General features: G+C 42.1%; 2 protein-coding genes across 6 annotated transcripts in view; one reads left to right on the forward strand and one right to left on the reverse strand.

The window, feature by feature from the left end:
* Positions 1–21,901, reverse strand: part of LOC125456860 (type 2 lactosamine alpha-2,3-sialyltransferase-like) — a 93,321-nt gene extending 71,420 nt beyond the window's left edge. For 2 of the 5 annotated variants that reach the window (XM_048540327.2, XM_048540326.2), the window contains exons 1-2: positions 21,416–21,901; positions 5,258–5,345 (exon numbers count right to left, since the gene is read on the reverse strand). The gene's annotated coding sequence lies outside the window, so the exon portion shown is untranslated. The remainder of the gene's footprint in view (positions 1–5,257; positions 5,346–21,415) is intronic. The other 3 variants (XM_059650237.1, XM_048540323.2, XM_059650236.1) reach the window with 2 other exon arrangements.
* jagn1a (jagunal homolog 1a) overlaps positions 21,714–22,182 on the forward strand; it is a 74,144-nt gene continuing 73,675 nt past the window's right edge. The window contains exon 1 of the mRNA XM_059650238.1: positions 21,714–21,970. The gene's annotated coding sequence lies outside the window, so the exon portion shown is untranslated. The remainder of the gene's footprint in view (positions 21,971–22,182) is intronic.

A 22,182-nucleotide genomic window follows, 5' to 3' on the forward strand; every position in this document is an offset into this window, starting at 1 on the left:
TTTCATCAGAAAACATGGAAATATGGCCTTCATCATGAGGTGAATAAAGCCAGTATCACTTGATGAAAATCATTTCCCACCTAGAAAGGAGAAAATTCATGCCCGACAGAATACTAAACCTTCACAAAAACCACCCTGCTTACTAAGTTTGCTTCGTTGACTGTATCGGCGCCGCCTCTTGCTCCCCAGAGGAGCTCGAACAGTTCATCCACTTCACCAACACCTTCCACCCCAACCTTCAGTTCACCTGGGCCATCTCCAGCACATCCCTCACTTTCCTGGACCTCTCAGTCTCCATCTCAGGCAACCAGCTTGTAACTGATGTCCATTTCAAGCCCACCAACTCCCACAGCTACCTAGAATACACCTCCTCCCACCCACCCTCCTGCACAAATTCCATCCCCTATTCCCAATTCCTCCGCCTCCGCCGCATCTGCTCCCACGATAAGACATTCCACTCCCGCACATCCCAGATGTCCAAGTTCTTCAAGGACCGCAACTTACCCCCCACAGTGATCGAGAACGCCCTTGACCGCGTCTCCCGTATTTCCCGCAACACATCCCTCACACCCCGCCCCCGCCACAACCGCCCAAAGAGGATCCCCCTCGTTCTCACACACCACCCCACCAACCTCTGCATACAACGCATTATCCTCCGACACTTCCGCCATTTACAATCCGACCCCACCACCCAAGACATTTTTCCATCCCCTCCCCTGTCAGCTTTCCGGAGAGACCACTCTCTCCGTGACTCCCTTGTTCGCTCCACACTGCCCTCCAACCCCACCACACCCGGCAGCTTCGCCTGCAACCGGAGGAAATGCTACACTTGTCCCCACACCTCCTCCCTCACCCCTATCCCAGGCCCCAAGATGACATTCCACATTAAGCAGAGGTTCACCTGCACATCTGCCAATGTGGTATACTGCATCCACTGTACCCGGTGCGGCTTCCTCTACATTGGGGAAACCAAGCGGAGGCTTGGGGACCGCTTTGCAGAACACCTCCGCTCAGTTCGCAACAAACAACTGCACCTCCCAGTCGCAAACCATTTCCACTCCCCCTCCCATTCTTTAGATGACATGTCCATCCTGGGCCTCCTGCACTGCCACAATGATGCCACCCGAAGGTTGCAGGAACAGCAACTCATATTCCGCTTGGGAACCCTGCAGCCATATGGTATCAATGTGGACTTCACCAGTTTCAAAATCTCCCCTTCCCCTACTGCATCCCTAAACCAGCACAGTTCGTCCCCTCCCCCCACTGCACCACACAACCAGCCCAGCTCTTCCCCCCCACCCACTGCATCCCAAAACCAGTCCAACCTGTCTCTGCCTCCTTAACCGGTTCTTCCTCTCACCCATCCCTTCCTCCCACCCCAAGCCGCACCCCCAGCTACCTACTAACCTCATCCCACCTCCTTGACCTGTCCGTCTTCCCTGGACTGACCTATCCCCTCCCTACCTCCCCACCTACACTCTCTCCACCTATCTTCTTTACTCTCCATCTTCGGTCCCCCCCCCATCTCTCTCTATTTATTCAAGTTCCCTCTCCCCATCCCCCTCTCCGATGAAGGGTCTAGGCCCGAAACGTCAGCTTTTGTGCTCCTGAGATGCTGCTTGGCCTGCTGTGTTCATCCAGCCTCACATTTTATTATCCTGCTTACTAAGTGTCTCATTGTATGCAGAGAAAACAAGGTGTAGAGCTGGATGAACACAGCAGGCCAAGCAGCATCAGAGGAGCAGGAAGGCTGACATTTCGGGTCTAGACCAGGCCTGAAACGTCAGCCTTCCTGCTCCTTGGGTGCTGCTTGTCCTGCTGTGCTCATCTAGCTCTACACCTTGTTATCTCAGATTTTCCAGCATCAGTAGTTCCTACTATCTCATTATATGCATTTTGATTTTAAAAATTAACCAATTAAATCAAAGTTAAAGTAAACTTTGACTTACTAACAAAAAGTTCAAATTATATTTTAAAATGTCACATGGATGGACAAAATGCAGTAGGCTCTTGCAGCACCCAATAATAGAAGGTCTTAAGCAGACCAGAAATGTTTCCTTACAGAATCAGGTGAAATTCCAGTTAATGCCCACTACCGAAATATAATTAAAGCAGTTAACAAAAAAATTAGCAGAATTATGGAAGAGAGGCAAGTTCTTTTAAGGGATCCTTTAGCTTTTAAGCATAAAAAAAATTTAATTTGCCTTTTCTTAAAAAAAATTACGTTTTATAATTCATTAGAACTTTAGATGAGCAGAGAATAAGTGAACCTCAGCATTCCTGGTTGTTTTTCTATCATTCTAAAATACTTAATTTCCCTTCTTTAGCAATCATTTTGTTGTTTGAATTTCGGTCTACTCTAGGAGGTCTCCTATTTGCACAGTTGATGTGACTAGTTTCATTTCAGTACATCTTACGTAGAATTTTAAAAGGCACATGTTGCAATGTCTTATGGAGATTAACTCATCATTTAAAATTGAAAAAACATCCTAATGACTTAATTTCACATTTTCATTACTTTTGTCAAGTGGAAGACAGACCAGTTCTTGCTTTCCATATGAACATGAGTAGTCAGTATATATGTAACCTTATTTTTTGGAAAATTACTACTATCTTGACTCATTGACTACTTCTAAATTGCCTGAATGCATATCTGACATCCAGCAATTTGAAAAAGGTCTTCAAATTAAGTGAGGAAGACCCAAAAAAAAATTCATTCCATGTAGATCCCCAGCCACCTATTTCATTAAAATGGCAGAAGGCTGCTGAAAGCTACAGCACAGAAGGATTTAGGAGTCCTCCTGCGTAAATCACAAAAAAGTCCAGCAGATATTAGAAAAGGTAAATGGAACGTTAACTTTTATTTCAAAATGTAATGGACCATAAAAGAGTATGGAAACCTTGTTAAAATAATGCATGGCACTAATCAGACAACAGCTGGAATACAGTAAACGATTTTATGCCCCTTAATTAAGGAAAGACATACTAGCATTGGAGACAGTCCAGGAAAGGTACATTAGGCTGATACCAGGTTTGGTGGGACTTTGGACTTGTACTCATTGGAGTCAAGAAGAATGAAAGGCAACATTTTCGAAACATACAAGATTCTTAGGGGACTGGACAGGACAGGATAGGATAGATGCAGACAAGTTGTTTTCCCTGGTTGAAGAGTTTAGGACCAGAAGGAATAACGTCAGGATAAGGGATTGTACGTTTAAGATGGACATGAGGAGCGATTTTGAGTGAATTTGTGGAGTTCTTTACCACTAAGGCCAATAGATACTGGGTCATTAAATATATTCAAGGCCAAGAAATACAAATTCTGGTCACGAGATATGGGGAGAAAGGCTGGGAAGTAGAGATGAGGATTATCAGATCAACCTTGACCTTACTGAATTGCTGAGAAAAATCTGACAGGCCGAAATACCTGTCTGTTTCTCTGTCTGATGGTCTTAGACTGCTCTCTTTCACAGGCTGAACCAAACTGTTTGCGATTTAGTTTGATGCATTTTCAAATCAGGCTTATACATAATTTCTACGACTACCTATTTCCTCCTACATAACACTGCCCCACTCTACACGAGTTTCAGCTCCTCTGCTGCTGAAAGCCTTACTCGTGCATTTGCGACCTTCAGTTTTGACTATCCCAATACACTCCTAGACACAGAACAAAATATTAGTCTCATCGGAAGTCATCTAAAACTCTTCTGCCCACGTCCTTAACTATGCAATCAATACTGTACTCACTCTGCCTTGCCTCCCTGTAAAGGAACACCTCTATATTAACATTCCCATCTTTGTTTTCGAATCCCTATATGGCCTCATTCCTCCCTGTATTCGTCATCCTCTCCGGCCTCAACTCGAACTCCAAACTCGAATTTATCCTTGATTGAACTGCTCTGCCACGATACCTGTCTCTTCAGTAGGCTCAGCTCCACGTTTTCCCTCACTCATGATCATCCATATGCCTCTTGTACCAGACACTTGATCAACTGTCCTAATATTTCCTTTTGAAGCTTGTAATGGCAAGCTTGAAATGTTTTTGGCATTGCACTCAAAGCAAATAACAAGTATTCTGTCATAGTAACCGCACAGTGAAGAGACCATTCAGCCCATCTAGTCTGCCCTGAACCTGCAAAACAGGATTTCATAAAGGCCCATATCACACCCCATACCTGTAACCCTACATGGTGTTTTTAAATCATGGCTAACTCACCTAACTTACACATCCCTGGACACTATGGGGTAATTTAGCGGGGCCAATGCACCTAATCTGCACATCTTTGGGCTGTGGGAAGAAACCCACACACACACACACAGGGAGAATGCACGAACTCCACACAAACAGGGTGCCGCAGGCTGGAACTGTACCCAGGCCCCTGGCACTGTAAGGTAGCAGTGCTAACCGCTGAGCTACCGTGCCACCCTGTCACACTCCTGACTTATGCCCTGTAGATGGCAAACAGTCTCTAAGAGTTTTGGTGATGAATTTTCACTGCAGAATTCTCACTCTGATCTGCTCTTTAATCCGTGTTTATGTGGCTGATTCAGTTCAGTTTCGGTCAGTGGCAAATGCAAGCAAATGGAAGCTTGGATAACAAAGTGTGAAGCTGGATGAACACAGCAGGCCAAGCAGCATCTCAGGAGCACAAAAGCTGATGGTTCAGGCCTAGACCCTTCATCAGAGGGCTCCCGAGATGCTGCTTGGCCTGCTGTGTTCATCCAGCTTCACACTTTGTTATCTTGGATTCTCCAGCATCTGCAGTTCCCATTTTCTCTGTTCACAAATGGAAGCTTGGGGTCATTTGCATGGATAGACTTATCCTCCTCATCTAATTACCACAATGCAAAAAAAACTGTACACAGAACGCAAAATACTAAATAATTAAATATTTCAAGAAGGCTTGCCTTCACCACTGCCAGGTAAAATGTAGCAAAAAAAAATAGCCAAGGTTTTCATTCCTGAGCAGAATCTGTTACGGCTTCAATCAAAGTCATCATATTTCCTAAAAATATGTCTACACCCACACTTTTAAGAACAAAGGTGACAATGTTGATTTTGGGGGAAAGGAATAATAGTCATTTCTTCTCTACCTAATCCCCTAGGCAAGTTCTAATACCTAACTGCTAATCTAGCACAGATCAAATTACATTAGCTCCAGCTGGAAATCAAATATGGGATTTTCTTCTTTGCAGGTGATGTCAATACCCAATAGACTACCAGTAACTTTCTTAATTAGCTCTGAGGCTTACTTACACGTTACACTTCAATGGAAGCAGCAGGTAATGCCAGCCAAAATGATGGAACACTGTCAATCAGGATTGAGATGAAAGCTGGGAATCCGCTGGAGAAATCAGAGTATTTTTTAAAAAGCAGTGTATATTCATAGTTCAAAGGTACAGAATTTAGATAAACATCCATTTGCTGATAGCAATCACATGCACCAATGTTTGCTGCTTCTATTTAACTTGCAGTTCAGAACAAAAATCTGCAGATTGAAAAACAGCACCTCAAAATGAAAATTATTTTTCACTAAAATATTGAATTACTGGATTGTACAAGTGTCCAGACAGGGACAGTGCCCTGGTTCTGATGAATTGTAGAAGTACCAGGTCGATTTAGTGATATCTTCCTTAAGTTACTTCATACTCCTGGAGTCGTTGGGATTTGAATCTGATTATCCTGGCTCAGAGGCAGGGATACTGCCACTGCACCACCAAATCCCATTAAAGCTATAACCACATGTAGGTAACAACAGTAGCAAACATTGCCTTCAGGTCCTATTGAGAACACGAACAGCAGAGGGTGGTTAAGGCTCGCCATAGTCCTCTAAATTCCTTTGATATGGGATAAACTTCAAGAAGTTGGAGAAATGGCACATATGATGCTCTTTTTCAAGGAGCAAAAGGACATATCTTTCTAGCTACACGTCAGTTTGTTTCTCAGATTCTACCACTATGAGACCCAGGGTGGGGCGTGTGAGAAAAAGCAACCTGCATTCAAGGAGGTTTCAGTACATTAAACTGACTGCAAACATTTGTAAAACACAAATTATGTTCGACTAATAGAAATGTGGGTGCAGGGACCATCGCTGGGAGCCCGATTGATCAACTGGCCACCTCTGTGCCATAAAAAACCTGTGAAGACAAACCTAACCTCCCTAAAATCACTAGAGGAGATTAATGAGAACAATGACTGCACAGAAAAACTGCAAGTGTTCTTATGTACTCTAAATACATTTCTTTAGATTTTTAAACTTTACCATTAGCCCTTTCCTAGACTATAAAAGTTGGCAATAAATGACATAAATCTCACGCAAGCTCTTGTTATTTCTAATATGAAGAATCATATTGACAGTATATCTTTTAACACCTCTATAACAAGGTGTAGAACCTGGATGAACACAGCAGGTCAAGCAGCATCAGAGGAGCAGGAAAGCTGAAGTTTTGGGCCTAGATCCTTCTTCATTTCTGAGGTCTTATATTGGTAGAACCTTAGAAACAAACTGATGTGTAGTTAGAAAGTTATGTCCTTTCTTCAAAGAACAAAGAAAATTACAGCACAGGAACAGGCCCTTCAGTCCTCCAAGCCTGCACTGATCAAGATCCTCTGTCTAAACCTGTCATCTATTTTCTAAGGGTCTGTACCCCTTTGCTCCCTGCCCATCCATGTGCATCTTAAAAGATACCATCATGTCTGCGTCTACCACCTCTGCTGGCAACGCATTCCAGGCACCCACCACCTTCTGCGTAAAGAGCCTTCCCCGCATATCTTCCCTAAACTTCCCTCCTCTCACTTTGAACTCCTGACCCCTAGTAATTGAGTCCCCCACTCTGGGAAAAAGCTTCTTGCTATCCACCCTGTCTATACCCCTCATGATTTTATGGACCTCAATCAGGTCCCCCTTCAATCTCGGTCTTTCTAATGAAAATAATCCTAATCTACTCAACCTTTCTTCATGGCTAGCGCCCTCCATACCAGGCAACATCCTGGTGAACCTCCTCTGCACCCTCTCCAAAGCATCCACATCCTTTGGGTAATGTTGCGCCCAGAAGCGTACGCAGTATTCCAAATGTGGCCGAACCAAAATCTTATACAACTGTAACATGTTCCTTGAAAAACAGCATATGTGCCATTTCTCTAACTTCTTGAAATCTATCCCATATCAAAGGAGTTTAGAAGACTATGGCAAGTCTTAGCGCTCTGCTACTCGTGTGCTCAATAGGACCTGAAGGTAATGTTTGCTAATATCAGACTTGCCTGCTGTGTTCATCCAGCTCTACACCTTGTTATCTCGGATTCTCCAGCATCTGCAGTTCCCATTATCTCTAACAGACAGAATGCTTGAGTTTAAAAAAACTCTTACTTCCACTTTAAAGACAGAAAATATAACAATGCTGGCGTACCAAAGTACAAATGCCAAAATGTACTGACGCATTGGAAAATAAACATATGACCAAAATTATAACATTTAATCATTTTCTGTCACTGTATATCTGTCAGAAGAAGCTTGATCAAACTGACAGTTCTTTGCCATGCTAGGCAACTAAAACACTGTCAATGCAATGCAAAGTATATAACTAGGGGAAAGAAAGGAAAAAATTAAGTTGTAGTCATATAGCACCCTTCACATCCTCTGTCCCAAAACACCACACAACCAGATAGTACTTCTGAAGTCTATTCACTTGTTTATAGGCAATAGAGCAGCTATTTTGCTTACAGTTAAGATTGCTGAGGACATAAAACCGTTTTCTTGGTCATCATTGATGATTGAATACTGCAAAGAAAAGCTCCATTGTATCCTCTGAATAGTGCTGTGGGATATTTTACATTCAGTTGAGTAGGCACATAGTACTGTATTGTCAGAGGCCCTATCTCAGGACAGCCCTGAAGTGTTACAGTGGGGCTTAAAACTGCAACCCCGTACCTCAAGAGGAGCAGAACTATAGTGAGCCAAGAAGGGCAGGCAAACAACGTGTTTAGTGAGAATGAGGTAGTAGCAGGAGCTGATGCACGGGTGGTATGAGCAGATCGGTCACCCATCTACTTTGGGAACTGCACAGAATGAGATATCAGTGTTCCATAATCGCTGTGGCTTTTCAGCGTGAACAGTTGCCAGACTCTAAATATTAATCATTTATTTGGCAAGTGGATGGCAGATAGATAAAGTATACTAATTTCTTCACTTTTTCATGAAGGCACTGGAAAGGGGAAGCAAAGGGTCTAGGGTCATTATCGCCAAACTGTTAATCCAGAGACCCAGGTATTGTTCTAGGGGCCCAGATTTGAATTCCACTGGGGCAACTGGTGGAATGTGAATTCAGTAAAAATCTGGAACTTAGTTGATCGTCAGGAAAAATCCATCTGACTTACTAATGACCTTAGGCACCTGCCATCCTTACCCAGTCTGGCTTACATCAACTCCAGACTCTGGGTGACTTTTAAATACCCTGTGGGAAATTAGGGATGGGCAATAACTGCTGGCCTAGTCTGTGATACTCTTATTCCTTGACTCAATTAAAACAAAAACCAAGTTGAGGGTAGTTGGAACAGTGTGTTATAAATATTACCAGTTTTTTGTCATTCTCTCTGCCCCAAGAATTATGCTGATGTACTTGCATTTGGTAGGTATTGTTGACACAAATCGCTACTGCTTTTTTAAAAAAGCTTTGTTAAGAAAAAAGGAATCTTCCCTCTAGCCAGATTCTCTCCCACTATCAACCCTCACCTCACTGCTAATGAGGAAAGCAATGCTCCAAAACATCTCATCATCCAGAGCAAAAACTTGATAATGAGAGCTCAATATCTCCTTAATAAAAGGGGAGCTGTGTTTGGGAAGCAAAACGATGTTAAGGCTTGATAGACTGCTACTTCTCTGCACTTGCAGCAAGAGCTTCTAGGCACTACAGGCCTTTTGTTTCCTGACTCCATCTAAGCTATGAAGGAGAACTATTCTTATTCTACAATCAAATTTCAAAAGAATTTCTATGCATTGAAGATAGCAACTGTCTCATTTAATCACCGCAAAACCTGTTTGGGCAAACATCTTGGTTTCACTCTCCTGGTCATTGGTGGTGTGTCAATTTTTCATTCACTTAAGTTTACACTCCCTTTTTAACCAAATTTTCCCTCAACTTTTTCTAGTTTTTCCAGCACAACGCAGATTAGACTAATTAGAATTATACTTAAGATTATGATCATGGTCATAATCATCTCTTTGTGCGATTCCAGAGACCTTGCAGATCCAAGTCAGAAGTGTACTGGAATACTCCCCACATGCCAGTGCGGCTCCAACAACTCTCTAGAACACAGACACCATCCAGGAAAAAAGAACCAGCTAGACTGGCTCTCATCCACCAGCTATACATGCATTACAACATAGGTGACACAACTTTTGATAGTAAGGTTTACTGCAGTAATTCAAACCTCCGTCAACAGCAGCATCTAAGTCCACAAGCATTGTCATTGAGAAGGACAAAGGCAGCACAACTTGAGAACACAACCAGAACACTTCTGTAAAACTTTATCACATATGTAAAAAGATAAATCACAACAAAGCCTTAAAAGTTTGCCATATGGTCACATCTTCCCAAACAAAAAAACATACTGTACGCTTTGTTTTGAGTTAAAAATATTCATTCATACTCTAGAATTTTCTCAAAATTTTTACAGCTACCAAAGTGGAGAAAAGACCAGTTTACATTGACTAATTGTGAGGATTCTGGAGGAGGAATAACAAAACACATGCTCATGCAGATAAATTTTAACAAGCATTTTCTTAGAATGTATCATGCCTGAGGACTTCGATTGCTTTCAAATATGCATTTTTTTTTAGCTCACACAGAATCTAAAATATTTCCAAGTCACAATATGGAGCAGCCATATTCAGTTTCCCTGTGAAATTTGACCAACTTCACAAAAGGTGTAGCTTTGGCATTAGACTAGTTATGTTTTACTGCCAGTTTAATTGTTGTAGCTGACACAGATAACAGCATAATTCAATCAAACACGAAGGGCTCTTGTGGCACATTCGTACTGCCTCTGAGCCAAGAGGCCTGGGTTCAAGTCTCATCTGCTCCACAGGTGTGGCATAACATCTGAGTGGGTTGATTAGGAAATATCCACAACACATCAGGAGCAGATGCAAGCCATTTAGCTTTTCAAACAAACATTCTCCATTGTTACATAAGATTATGGTTGATATTATGGTAATCTCAAATTCAAACTCCTGCTTAGTCCAGATATCCTTTCACTCCTTTGTTTAACAAGAATCTGTCTATTTCTGCCTTCAACATATTCAAAACTTCTGCTTTCATTATCTTTTCAGGAAGTCGGTAGCAACGGCTCACAACCGTCCAAGAGGAATAATTGCCGCATCTGTTTTAAAATGAATATCCCCCCGATTTTTAAACAATAATCCCTAGTTCTGGATGGGGAAAACGTGACAGGTGCCTAAATCATACCATTAATTCCGTAGTCCAATTGCCTAGCCTATTAAATTTAGCTGAATAGCTAGGCTATATTCAAAGTGGTATGTCAATTTCTCCTCAAAATTGGAACACAGCATGTAAACAAAGGTCAGATAAGTATGAAGATCCAGATTATAAAAAAAGTGGAATCAACCGGTTCCTATCAGCTGGTAAAGGTCAGTTGGCTAAACAGGTGATTGCAATGTAGAACGAGACACAACAAATTCAATTCCCACACTGACTAAGGATACCATGAAGAACTTGCCTTCTCAATCTCTCCCATCACCTTAGGCATCGTGACCCTCAGGTTAAACCACCAGTCGCCTGTCTAATGACAGAACATTGCTATGGTCTGCAAAGACAAAGTCTTCTCAAATGGCACAACTGAGAAAGCAGTGTTTTATCATCTTTACTCAATGGACAGATTGTTGCAAAATAATACAAGTAAAATCAATTGTTTGTAAAATCAAGAAAGATTATAGTCAGCCTAACTGAGGCAGCTGAATAATTAATTTCGTTAAAATTTCATAATGGACAACCGAGTATGCACAACCTCTACTTCGTAAGTATTGCAATGAAACAATATATTGCTTTTCATCCCATATCAAAACATGCAATATATATCTGGAGAAATTACCAAGTTAAAAAGAGCATCTGCAACAGAAGAATTTGACAAGTAGCAGAAACCAGTAAACCCAGGCAGATTTATGAAAAATACAAAATAAAAACCAAAAGAACTGCGGATGCTGTAAATTAGAAACAAAAACAAAGCTGCCAGGGAAGCTCAGCTGGACTGGCAGCATCTGTGAAGGGAAAAAAGACAGAGTTAACGTTTCGGGTCTGGTAACCCTTCCTCAGAACTGAACTGATCAAGCTGAGGTCTTGGAGAACTTTAAGAACATTTTAAAGTTTTGTTTTAAAAAAATACTACATAGTTGTCACTGGCAATAACAGCATTTGTTACTCATCCCAATTTCCCTTGCATGGAGAGGACTTGCTAGATTATTTCAGAGGGATTTCTCTCTACAGATGCTGCCAGATCTACTGAGCTTTTCCAGAAATTTCTGTTTTAATTTCAAAGTAGAATTAAGAGCTGACCACATTGCTGTGCGCCCAGAGTAACATGTTTTCCAGGCTGGGAGCTGATAATACATTTCCTTCCCTAAAGACATTAGTAAAACAGACTATTTTAAAAGAAAATTGATGATAATTTCAGTCACAATTACTGACACTAGCTTTCAATTCTAGATTTCTTAAATTGAAATTAAATTTCATCAGCTGCTGTAATGCAGTTGGAAACACACTGTTCCCATTATATTAGCCTATGAATTACTAGCTCAGTGACAGTACTATGTTTATAAAAATAAACTAAAACGACACAACCAAACAGCACCACAGGAAAGAAAGAAGAGTTCCTGAGTACACTTATTTAGGCACGTACAACAACATCTAGGTTCAGGTACACCGAACTCCACAATGCAATTTACTATTATACCAATGAATTCAAGGATAAATTTACCTCTTTCTGGACTAATGGGCATACAAAAGTGCAAGGAGAGCTGCCTGCAATTTTCCTGCCCTGGAAAATTGATAATCTAGGTACAACTAACAGGTTGCAACAAGAGTAAAGTTAAACTTGTAGCAACAAAAACAGATTATAGAAATAACTTGGGTTTTTTTGGCACCCCAACCAGAAGTTTATTTTGTACAACATAATTACTGTTTCTCCGACTGCTGTCAAAAGTACTCTTAAACCCAGAGATGCATATGGGAGGTGACAGCCTTAGCGGTATTATCACTGGACTGTAACTCCAGAGACACAGATAACATCGTGGGGATTGTAGGAACTGCTGATGCTGGAGAACCTGAGATAACGGTGTGAAGCTGGGTGAACACAGCAGGCCAAGCAGCAGAGGAGCAGGAAAGTTTGACATTTCGGGTCAAACTAACTTAAGTGTGTTTACATTTCTGTGCATTGAACAATGTGCTTGGTCTGAAGTAGCTTAATGGTAATATCCTCGTAATAAATGCTTGAAATCCTCTATGCCTTCATGCACATTTTACAAATGCAAATTATTGTTGGTTGCTCTGATGAACCATGGTGGAAGGCAACCCATAAAAATTGCAAAATAATAAAGTAGATTACTATGATCCAGCTGTGTACCATAAAGTATCAGTTGATGCAAGAGGGAGGCAAAAGATTGTTTCAAGATATCTATTATTTGTTCGATAACTAACCGGACTAATGGCCTTGTTGTTTATCGCTAGCTCAAGGGTGCCAATTGCTAGAAATGAAGCAAGTAACTTAATGTCCAAGCAACTGCTTTCTGCACCTTAAAATATAAACCTATTGATTGCCTTATAATGAAAGCATTTTAACTGTTGCCTGAAAAATATGACAAGAGTCCAGGAAGCAAGTATCTTTCAGGTCACTAAATAACTACTTATTGTTGATTTTGGCTACATTTTGTTAGTGCTTAGTGCAAATGGCAATTTCCAAGGATCAGCCTTTGCTGCCTCTGAAAAACTTTACTATGAAATAAGTGAAATCTTTTCCACTGGTCAAACAACAATTTTATGCAATATTAATATTTACCATCAGAAATAATATGGGTTGCTGGACCATCTTAGACCTCAGAGAGGCAACAAGATACCATACAGACAGGCCATGCAGATCAGTCAAAACTGACCGGTGGTGACTGGTGTTCAAGAGCGCGCTTGGGACCAAATTATTCTGTAGATACAGAAAATACATTTGTCTATCTCAATAATACTTTCAAACTGTTATATGAAAATATCACATTCAGAGTTTTGCTTCCTGGCTAAGGTTTGTACACAGAGTTCAAGTGATTGAACTGAAGTCAAGCAACATAATCTGCTATACCAGTCAAAAGGAAAGATGTAATGCTAGCAGATGTTTACGTTCAATGTTACATGTGAAATGGCATCCAGTGTTGCATCAACACAAGCATTTCGTGAGTAGAGATGTTTACAAAATCAACCTGTTCAGATCAATTACAACCACACCTCTAGAGCAGCCCAGTCCTTCGAGATCAATAAAAGCCAAAAGAACTGCAGATGCTGTAACTCAGGAACAAAAACACAATGTCGCTAGAAAAGCTCAGCAGGGAGTGGTCCAGCAAAGAACAACACTGCTCTTCTCTCTTTGCGCTGCACCCCAACCTACTATTTGCTGCCTAACCCCTCCCCCTCTGCTTCCCTATTTTCTGCATACAAACCGAAGTTTTCCCAGCTACCATCAGTTCTGAGAAGGGTCACCGGACCCAAAACGTTACTTCTGATTAATTTTTCTTCACAGGTGTTGCCAGACCTATTGAGCTTTTCCAGCAACTTCTGTTTTTGTTGCTTCTAGTTCAATGGTAGTTATACTATCACAATGCCAGGACAACCTGTGCAACATTTCCTGAGAGCTTTTTTAAACTTTAACCTATTTTTCTAATCAACTTGTTAGTGGTGTTTTACGCACCTCAGGAACAGGTGGAACGGGAACTCAGGCCTCCAGAGGTAGGGACACTGCCGCAGCAGCACATAAGGTGAACATGAATGGATGTTTTTCCCTTTTTTCTTCCATTTAAATTATAAGCCTACTTTTCGAAAATCAACCTGTTCAGTGATGTTGACATTGTTCATTAACATCATCACGTTCTTTTATCTGGTGAAATGAAATGAGCTTTGTGCCTTTTATTTCAGGTGGGAATGCCCAGAGTGTGACTGCCACTCGAGGCAGAATGAACAGAGACAACAATCTGGCCTTGAATTTTGGTTTGTCATCTGATCAGACAAATGGCCTCTTCTTCAACTTGCACATTACAGCCCAGAACATTTTTCACTATAAAGGCCAACATCTTATTCATTCATACAAGAATATTCACAGCAATAGAAAGAGAATTCACATCACAGGCTGTCAGTCTGAAAATCCATCCACAACAACACACCATTGTCATAAGAACAGAGTCAGAATATGTAAACAACATCCAGTTAACTTTTATCAGCTAAAGCAATGTGACCCAGCTTCCTCTTCAGTTCAGATTCTGCCAAGACTCCTCAGCTCCTGACCATAATACAAGCTTGGAACAAACATGAACATAACAGCAGAACTCAAGGAGGTTAGCCAAGAGTGACTGCCCTCGACATCAAAGCAACACTCGACTGAGTACAACACCAAGTATCCTGAGCAAAACAGGAATCAATGAAAATCAAAGGGTGAGGTCCCACTGGCTGAAGTCATAGAACATAGAACATTACAGCAGAGTACAGGCCCTTCGGCCCTCAATGTTGTGCTGACCTGTCATACCGATCTCAAGCCCATCTAACCTACACTATTCCACGTAGGTCCAATGCTTGTCCAATGACGACTTAAACGTACCTAAAGTTGCCAAATCTACTACCATTGCAGGCAAAGCGTTCCATTCCGTTACTACTCTGAGTAAAGAAACTACCTCTGACATCTGTCCTATATCTTTCACCCCTCAATTTAAAGCTATGCCCCCTCGTGCTTGCCGTCACCATCCTAGGAAAAAAGGCTCTCCCTATCCTCCCTATCTAACCCTCTGATTATTTTATATGTTTCAATTAAGTCACCTCTCAACCTTCTTCTCTCTAATGAAAACAGCCTCAAGTCCCTCAGCCTTTCCTCGTAAGATCTTCCCTCCATACCAGGCAACATCCTAGTAAACCTCCTCTGCACCCTTTCCAAAGCTTCCACATCCTTCTTACAATGCGCTGACCAGAACCGTACGCAATACTCCGAGTGCGGCCGCACCAGAGTTTTGTCCAGCTTCACCATAACCTCTTGGTTCTGGAACTCGATCCCTCTCTTAATAAAAGCTAAAACACTGTATGCCTTCTTAACAGGCCTGTCAACCTGGGTGGCAACTTTCAAGGATCTGTGTACATGGACACCGAGATCTCTCTGCTCATCTACACTACCAAGAGTCTTACCATTAGCCCAGTACTTTGCCTTCTGGTTACTCCTACCAAAGTGCATCACCTCACACTTGTCTGCATTAAACTCCATTTGCCACCTCTCAACCCAGCTCTGCAGCTTATCTATGTCTCTCTGCAACCTACAGCATCCTTCGTCACTATCCACAACTCCACCGACCTTAGTGTCATCTGCAAATTTACTAACCCATCCTTCTATGCCCTCATCCAGGTCATTTATAAAAATGACAAACAGCAGTGGACCCAACACCGACCCTTGCAGTACACCACTAGTAACTGGTCTCCAGGATGAACATTTCCCATCAACTACCACCGTCTGTCTTCTTTCAGCAAGCCAATTTCCGATCCAAATTGCTATATCTCCCACAATTCCATTCCTCCGCATTTTGTACAATAGCCTATTGTGGGGAACCTTATTGAACGCCTTGCTGAAATCCATATACACCACATCAACCGGTTTACTTTCATCTACTTGTTTGGTCACCTTCTCAAAGAACTAAGTCAGCTGAATGTACAAGTAAACAGTCACCAAATGTTGGAGTTTTTTTTTAAGATTAAACTCCCTACACACAGTGTGGAAACAGGCCCTTCGGCCCAACAAGCCCACACCGCCCTTTGGAGCATCCCACCCAGACCCATCCCCCTATAACCCACACACCCCTGAACACTACAGGCCATTTAGCATGGCCAATCCACCTAGCCTGCACATCTTTGGACTGTAGGAGGAAACCGGAGCACCCGGAGGACACCCACACAGACACGGGGAGAACGTGCAAACTCCACACAGACAGTCGCCCAAGGCTGGAATCGAACCCGGGTCCCTGGCACTGTGAGGCTGCAGTGCTAACCACTGAGCCACCGTGCCGCCCACAAATCATCTCAACCACAGTACATCATTGCTTGTTCTGAAACACCTCTGAAGCCCTCCAGTTTTCAGTTCCCCATCCCTGGGAAAAAGAATATATCCCTTCATTCTATCTATGCCCCTCATGATTTTATACACTTCAATAAGGTCACCTCTCATCCTCCTACGTCCCACAGAATAAAGTCCTATCCTGGCCAACCAATCCCTATAACTCAGGCCGACGAGTCTGAGCAACATCCTCTTAAATCTTCTTTGCACATTTTCTGATTTAATTAAGTCTTTCCTATAACATGGTGACGAAAACCGTACACAATACTCCAAGTGCAGCCTCACTAACAACAAATACAACAGTAACATACAGTCTCCACTCCTGTACTCAATGCCTCAGCCAATGAAGGCCAGCATGCTAAGCGGTCATCTTCAACACCCTGTCCACCTGTGACACCACTTTCAATGAACTATGTACTTGTACTGCAAGGTACGCTGTTCCATAACACTTCTCAGGACCGTACCGTTTACTGTGTAAGCGCTACCTTGGTTTGACTTTCCAATGTGCAACATTTCACATTTCTCTGTATTGCATTGCATTTGCCAATGCTCAGCCCAACTCCCTATGTGATCATGATCCCTCTGTAATTTTTGATAACATTCCTCACTTTCAACGATACCTTCTAATTTTGTACCATCCACAAACTTACCAATCGAGCCTCATAAATTTATATTCAGATAATTTAAGTAAATAACAAGTTAGTGAAGGTCCCAGTACCAACTTCTGTGGCACACCACTATTTGTAGGCCTCCAGTCTGAAAAACAGTTATTAGGATTTAAAAGTTGGCTGTGGAAGCAGTCTTTCTCTCTTGCTGCTACAGCTAAGAGCCTTATGTTCTCTCCTTCTGCCACAATCGCATTTGCCTTTGCCAAGGGTCTGTTTATGGGATGTTACTATATTGAAACAGTTTGCAGTTTAGTAGTTCAGTAGTAATCTTGAGCCAGCCAATTGGATACAAAATTGGGTGAACAGCAGGAGACAGGGATGGTGGGGGGTTGTTTTTCAGACTGGAGGCCTGTGACCAGGAGTTCCACAAAAATCGGTACAATGTCCGCTTTTGTCATTTACATAGATGGCAAACAATGAAAATATAGAAAGCATGGGTAGTAAGCTTGTGGATTGATACTATAGTGCACAGTGAAGAAGGTTATCTGAGATTACAGAGAGATCTTGATCAACTGGGTAATTGGGCTAAAGAACAGCAAACGGCATTAATTTGGGTAAATGGGAGGCATTGCATATTGGTAAAACAAATGAAGGCAAGACTTGTACAACTAAATTTACAGCCTTAGGTTGTAGAAAAGAGAGACCTAGAAGTTTAGGTACATAATTTTTTGAAGTTTGCATCACATACAGAGAGGGTGGTCAAGGTGTTTAGCCTGCTTGCCTCCATTGCTCAGTTCTATGAATATAGGAGTTGAGATATCATGTTGACATCATACAGGATCTTGGTGAGGCCTCTTCTAGAGTACTGCATTGAGTTCTGGTTGCTCCATTACAGGAAAGATATTATTAAGTTGAAGAGGGTTCAGAAGAGATTTACCAGAATGTTGCCAGGAGTGGAGTGTTTGAGTTATGAGGAGAGAATGGACAAGCTGGGACTTCTTTCACTGGAGCATAGGAGATTGCCAGGTGACCTTATGGAGGTTTATAAAATCATGAGGGGCGTAAATAAGGTGAATGGCAGGTGTCTTTTCTCCAGGGAGGGGGATTTCAAAATAGGGGACTTTCATAAGGTGAGAGGAGAAAGATTTTTTAAAAAGGACCAGAGGGTAACTTTTCTAAACATCTCAGAGTGGTTAGTGTGTGGAATGAACTTCCAGAGGAAGTTGTAGATATGGATACTGTTAAAACATTAAAAAGTCATTTGGATAAGTGCACAAATAATAAGTGTTTGGAAGGGTATGGACCAATTGCAAGCAAGTAGAATAATTTAGTTTGGGATTGTGTTTGGCATGAACTCGTTGGACTGCAGGGTCTGTTTCCGTGCTGTATGACTCGGTGAAGCTTTACATTGGGTTGATTATTTCAATTTCTTCTTTTGTTTGTATTTTGACTGGGGATAAGAATAAAGCGTGTTTTGCTTAAAGTAGTGTGACCAATTGAATGACATCTGGAACGTAGCATCTTACATATGCATTTGAATAAAAAGTTAGGGTCTAGATTATCTCCTGGATTATATTTGCAGGGGTTTGGTCTGGTCCCTAAGTGGCAAATAACATTCAGGTCACACATACCAGGCAATGACCATATCCAACAGGAGGGAATCTAAATCAATGCCTCCTGACATTCAGAAGACCTTATCACTGTTAACTTGTCATTATCAACATCCTGGCCTGGATCAACCGTATTCAGTCTTTTGCTGTACGACTGAACCAGAGGTAAGGAACTCTAGTGAGTAACTCAATTTCTGTCCCTGTATTACCTGTTCACCATAAAGAAGCTACAAGTCAGGCTACACTCTCCTAGATGGGCACAGTCTAACAACATTAAGAACCTTGACATCCAGGACAAAGCTGCCCACTTGACTGACACCGCATCCATCGCCATCAATATTCACTCCTATCGATACTGATGCACAGTGATGGCATGTGTACCATCTGCTAGATTCACTGCAGTAACTCACCAAAGCTCCTTTTATAACAGTTTCCAAGCCCACAATCTCAACCATCTAGAATAACAAGAGCAGATGCACAGGAACACAACCACTTGCAAACTCCCCTCAAAGGCACACATCATCCAGAATTGAAACTCAATCATAGCAATATGCTACAGATGTTTCAGATCTGAAGTAAAAACAAAAAAAGCATGATAGAAAGGCGCAAGGAGTTGAAGGGGGGGTGGGGAGGGTGCCCAGAACAAACAAAATGGAGCCAAATGCTAACAAGTAGTAGGGAAATGATGCACATTCAGAATAGACTTTAATACTAGAAAATACCAAAGTGTGGAGCTGGATGAACACAGCAGGCCAAACAGCATCTCAGGCCTGCTGTGTTCATCCAGCTCCACACTTTGGTATCTCAGAGTCTCCAGCATCTGGAGTTCCCATTATCTCTAATACTAGAAAATAGGTCAGCTCTGTTGAAAGCCCATCCCTACAAACAAGACATGAGGGTGGAGCAAGAGAGGGGATGTAATAGAACTGGAGGTCCATATTCCTGGTCTAAAATTGCTGACTTCCATGTTGAGACTGAACGCAGAGAGATGTCTAAACAAAAAGGGAATTGTTGTTCTTGTGCTGGCTTCACTGGAGCACAACAGCTGACCCTGAACGGAGATGATGGCATGCAAACCAGAAACAGTAGTAAAATTATTAAGTTCTAGCCTTATTCAAACCTGAAGAATCTTGTTGGGCACAAAACATTAACTCTCACCACAGAAGCTGCCAAACCCAAGTTTCTCCAGCACTTTGTTTTTACATCCGATTTGGAGCAATTTAATCACTCTTCATTTACTGTCCCTGGGTCAAACTACTGAAGTCCCTTCCTACCAGGATTGAGAGTATATCTTCAGCCCTTGGACTACAACAGTTCCAGATGGTGACTCACTTAAAACTCTCAAAGGCAATCAGGGATGAGCAATAAATGTTAATTTACTTGCTCATATGCAAAGAAAAAAACAATTAAAAGATACATTGACCAAGGAGGACAGGACCATACAAAAGATGTTGAAGGCAATGCAGAATTTGGACATTATTAAAAGAGGTTATGGTGTCAGGGAGAAGCCAAGATATACAGGGACTTAAAAACAAAACAAGGGCTTTAAAATTAACTAAGTGTAATGATCATAAAATCAAAAGATCTATGGAGCAGGGCTCTTAAAAGTGCAAGTTAACCAGATCAGGTAAAGTGCAGCATTGTTTTCTACTACATTAACAACCAGTCAGGGATAGCAATAAACAGGCTGAATGAAGGAGGCATTTGGTATTCTTGCCTTTATTGGTCAGTGCATTGAGTATAGGATTTTGGGGAGGCTACTTTTAGAAGATTGTGTTCAATTTTGGTGTCCCTACAATAGGAAAGATTTGTTAAACTTGAAAGGCTTCAGAAAAGATTTACAGGGATGTTACCAGGATTGGAAGGTTTGAGTTCAAAGTGAGAGGCTGAATAGGCTAGAACTTTTTCCCTGGGACATCAGAAGCTGAGGGGCAACCCTATAGAGGTTTATAAAGTCATGAGGGGCACGGATAGGATGAATAGCCAAGGTCTTTTTTCCCCCCCAGGATAGGGGAGTCCAAAACGAGAAGGGCACATTTAGGGTCAGAGGTGAAAAATTTAAAAGTGAACGGGGGGGGGGGGGGGGCAGCTTCTTGAGGCAGAGGGTGGTGCAGGTATGGAATTAGCTACCAAAGTAAATGGTGGAGGCGGGAACAATTGCATTTTAGAGGCATCTGGATAGGTATGTGAATAGGAGGTGGGTCAAGTGTTAGCAAACGGGACAAGATATATTTGGGACACTGGTTGGCGTGCACGAAGTGGACCGAAGCATCTGTGACTCTGAATTCCCCTTTCCAATCATCATCTGATAACTGACACAACAGTTAGGGGGTTTCAGAACACACTAAATAACGTAACCACGATTGCAGTCCCTACTGAGACGCACAATCCCCCCGCCAAACTGAAATCCGAAAAATACTGAAGTGAGGCGCCGGAGAATTGCAGTGAAACTGTACGCCGGGGGGAGAGAGAGAGAGAGAGAGAGAGAGAAAGAAAGAAAACTCCCTTAGAGAAAACCGGACGAGGAGCAACAAAAATATCCAACATTTAAAAAAGTGATAAAAACAGATGTTTCAAGAGGCAGAACAATTAAGAGTTCCAGCAGGTTTGGGGGGGGGGGTGGGTAAGTGAAGAAAAGGGTCAGAAGAAGAAGTGAAAAAGGACAATGGCGAGACAAAAACATGAAAGAACTTTATTTTCAGATGGTTAACGTTCTAAAACAACAAAGCTGGCAAATGGGGAGAGATTTAATAACAATCGGAGTGAGAAGCGAATTTACAAGAAGCCCCACTGAACCCTCTCCCATCCGGGTTCAACACCCAAGTGGTTAAGGCAAAATAAACACTTACTTGATCAACACAAGCAAGAGTGAAGCTGACTTTCCGTTATATACTTTTTCCACACTCGGAGCTCCGTTTCGCTCCTTAGCAGCCAAAAGTGGGTGGGACGATCGTGCTGTCTCTGCGAGAGGCGGAACAAAACTAGGTTAAATGCAGCTCCTTTCACAACGTGCAACTGCTCTCTGTGTGGATGCTGCTAAGCACAAAAAAAAGTCATAGCTGAGCCTCATGCTGTAATTTACGTCTCCTGGAAATGACTGACATATGGTGAGCGACTAGGAAACAACGCCCACCTGCTTCTCATAAGCATACCCAATTTCTGTTTTCGGGAAAGAAACGCAATGGGGGATCACTAGTGAAAAGTTTTTTTTAAAAATCAGCTTAACTTGTTAAAAGGGTTAGTTTTGTTGTCTTTATGTTCAATGGACCGCACATCCGTTGGATCTGCTAGTTTTTTTTTCCGAGCAAATAAAATGACTGCCTCGCTGTTCTTGAATGTTGTGCAATGCAGCAAGTAAACGATTACGGATAAAATCCACCCGCCCCTCGAACCACGACATCAAGGTAACAAGCGGGCTTTTATCTTTTTTTGCATCATCTTCCGCCGTCCCACATCGGATGTTGATATCACTGCAAGACTGACATTTGTTGCCCAACTCTAAGTGCCCTTGAACTGATCAGCTCATTCGACCATTTCAAAGAGTAGCGACCATTGCCGTTGGCCTGGAGTCACATAGAGGTCAGATCACCTAAACACTGCAAAATCCCTTCCATAA

The sequence above is a fragment of the Stegostoma tigrinum genome, chromosome 12 (genome assembly GCF_030684315.1).
Source record: "Stegostoma tigrinum isolate sSteTig4 chromosome 12, sSteTig4.hap1, whole genome shotgun sequence".
Classification (NCBI taxonomy): domain Eukaryota; kingdom Metazoa; phylum Chordata; class Chondrichthyes; order Orectolobiformes; family Stegostomatidae; genus Stegostoma; species Stegostoma tigrinum.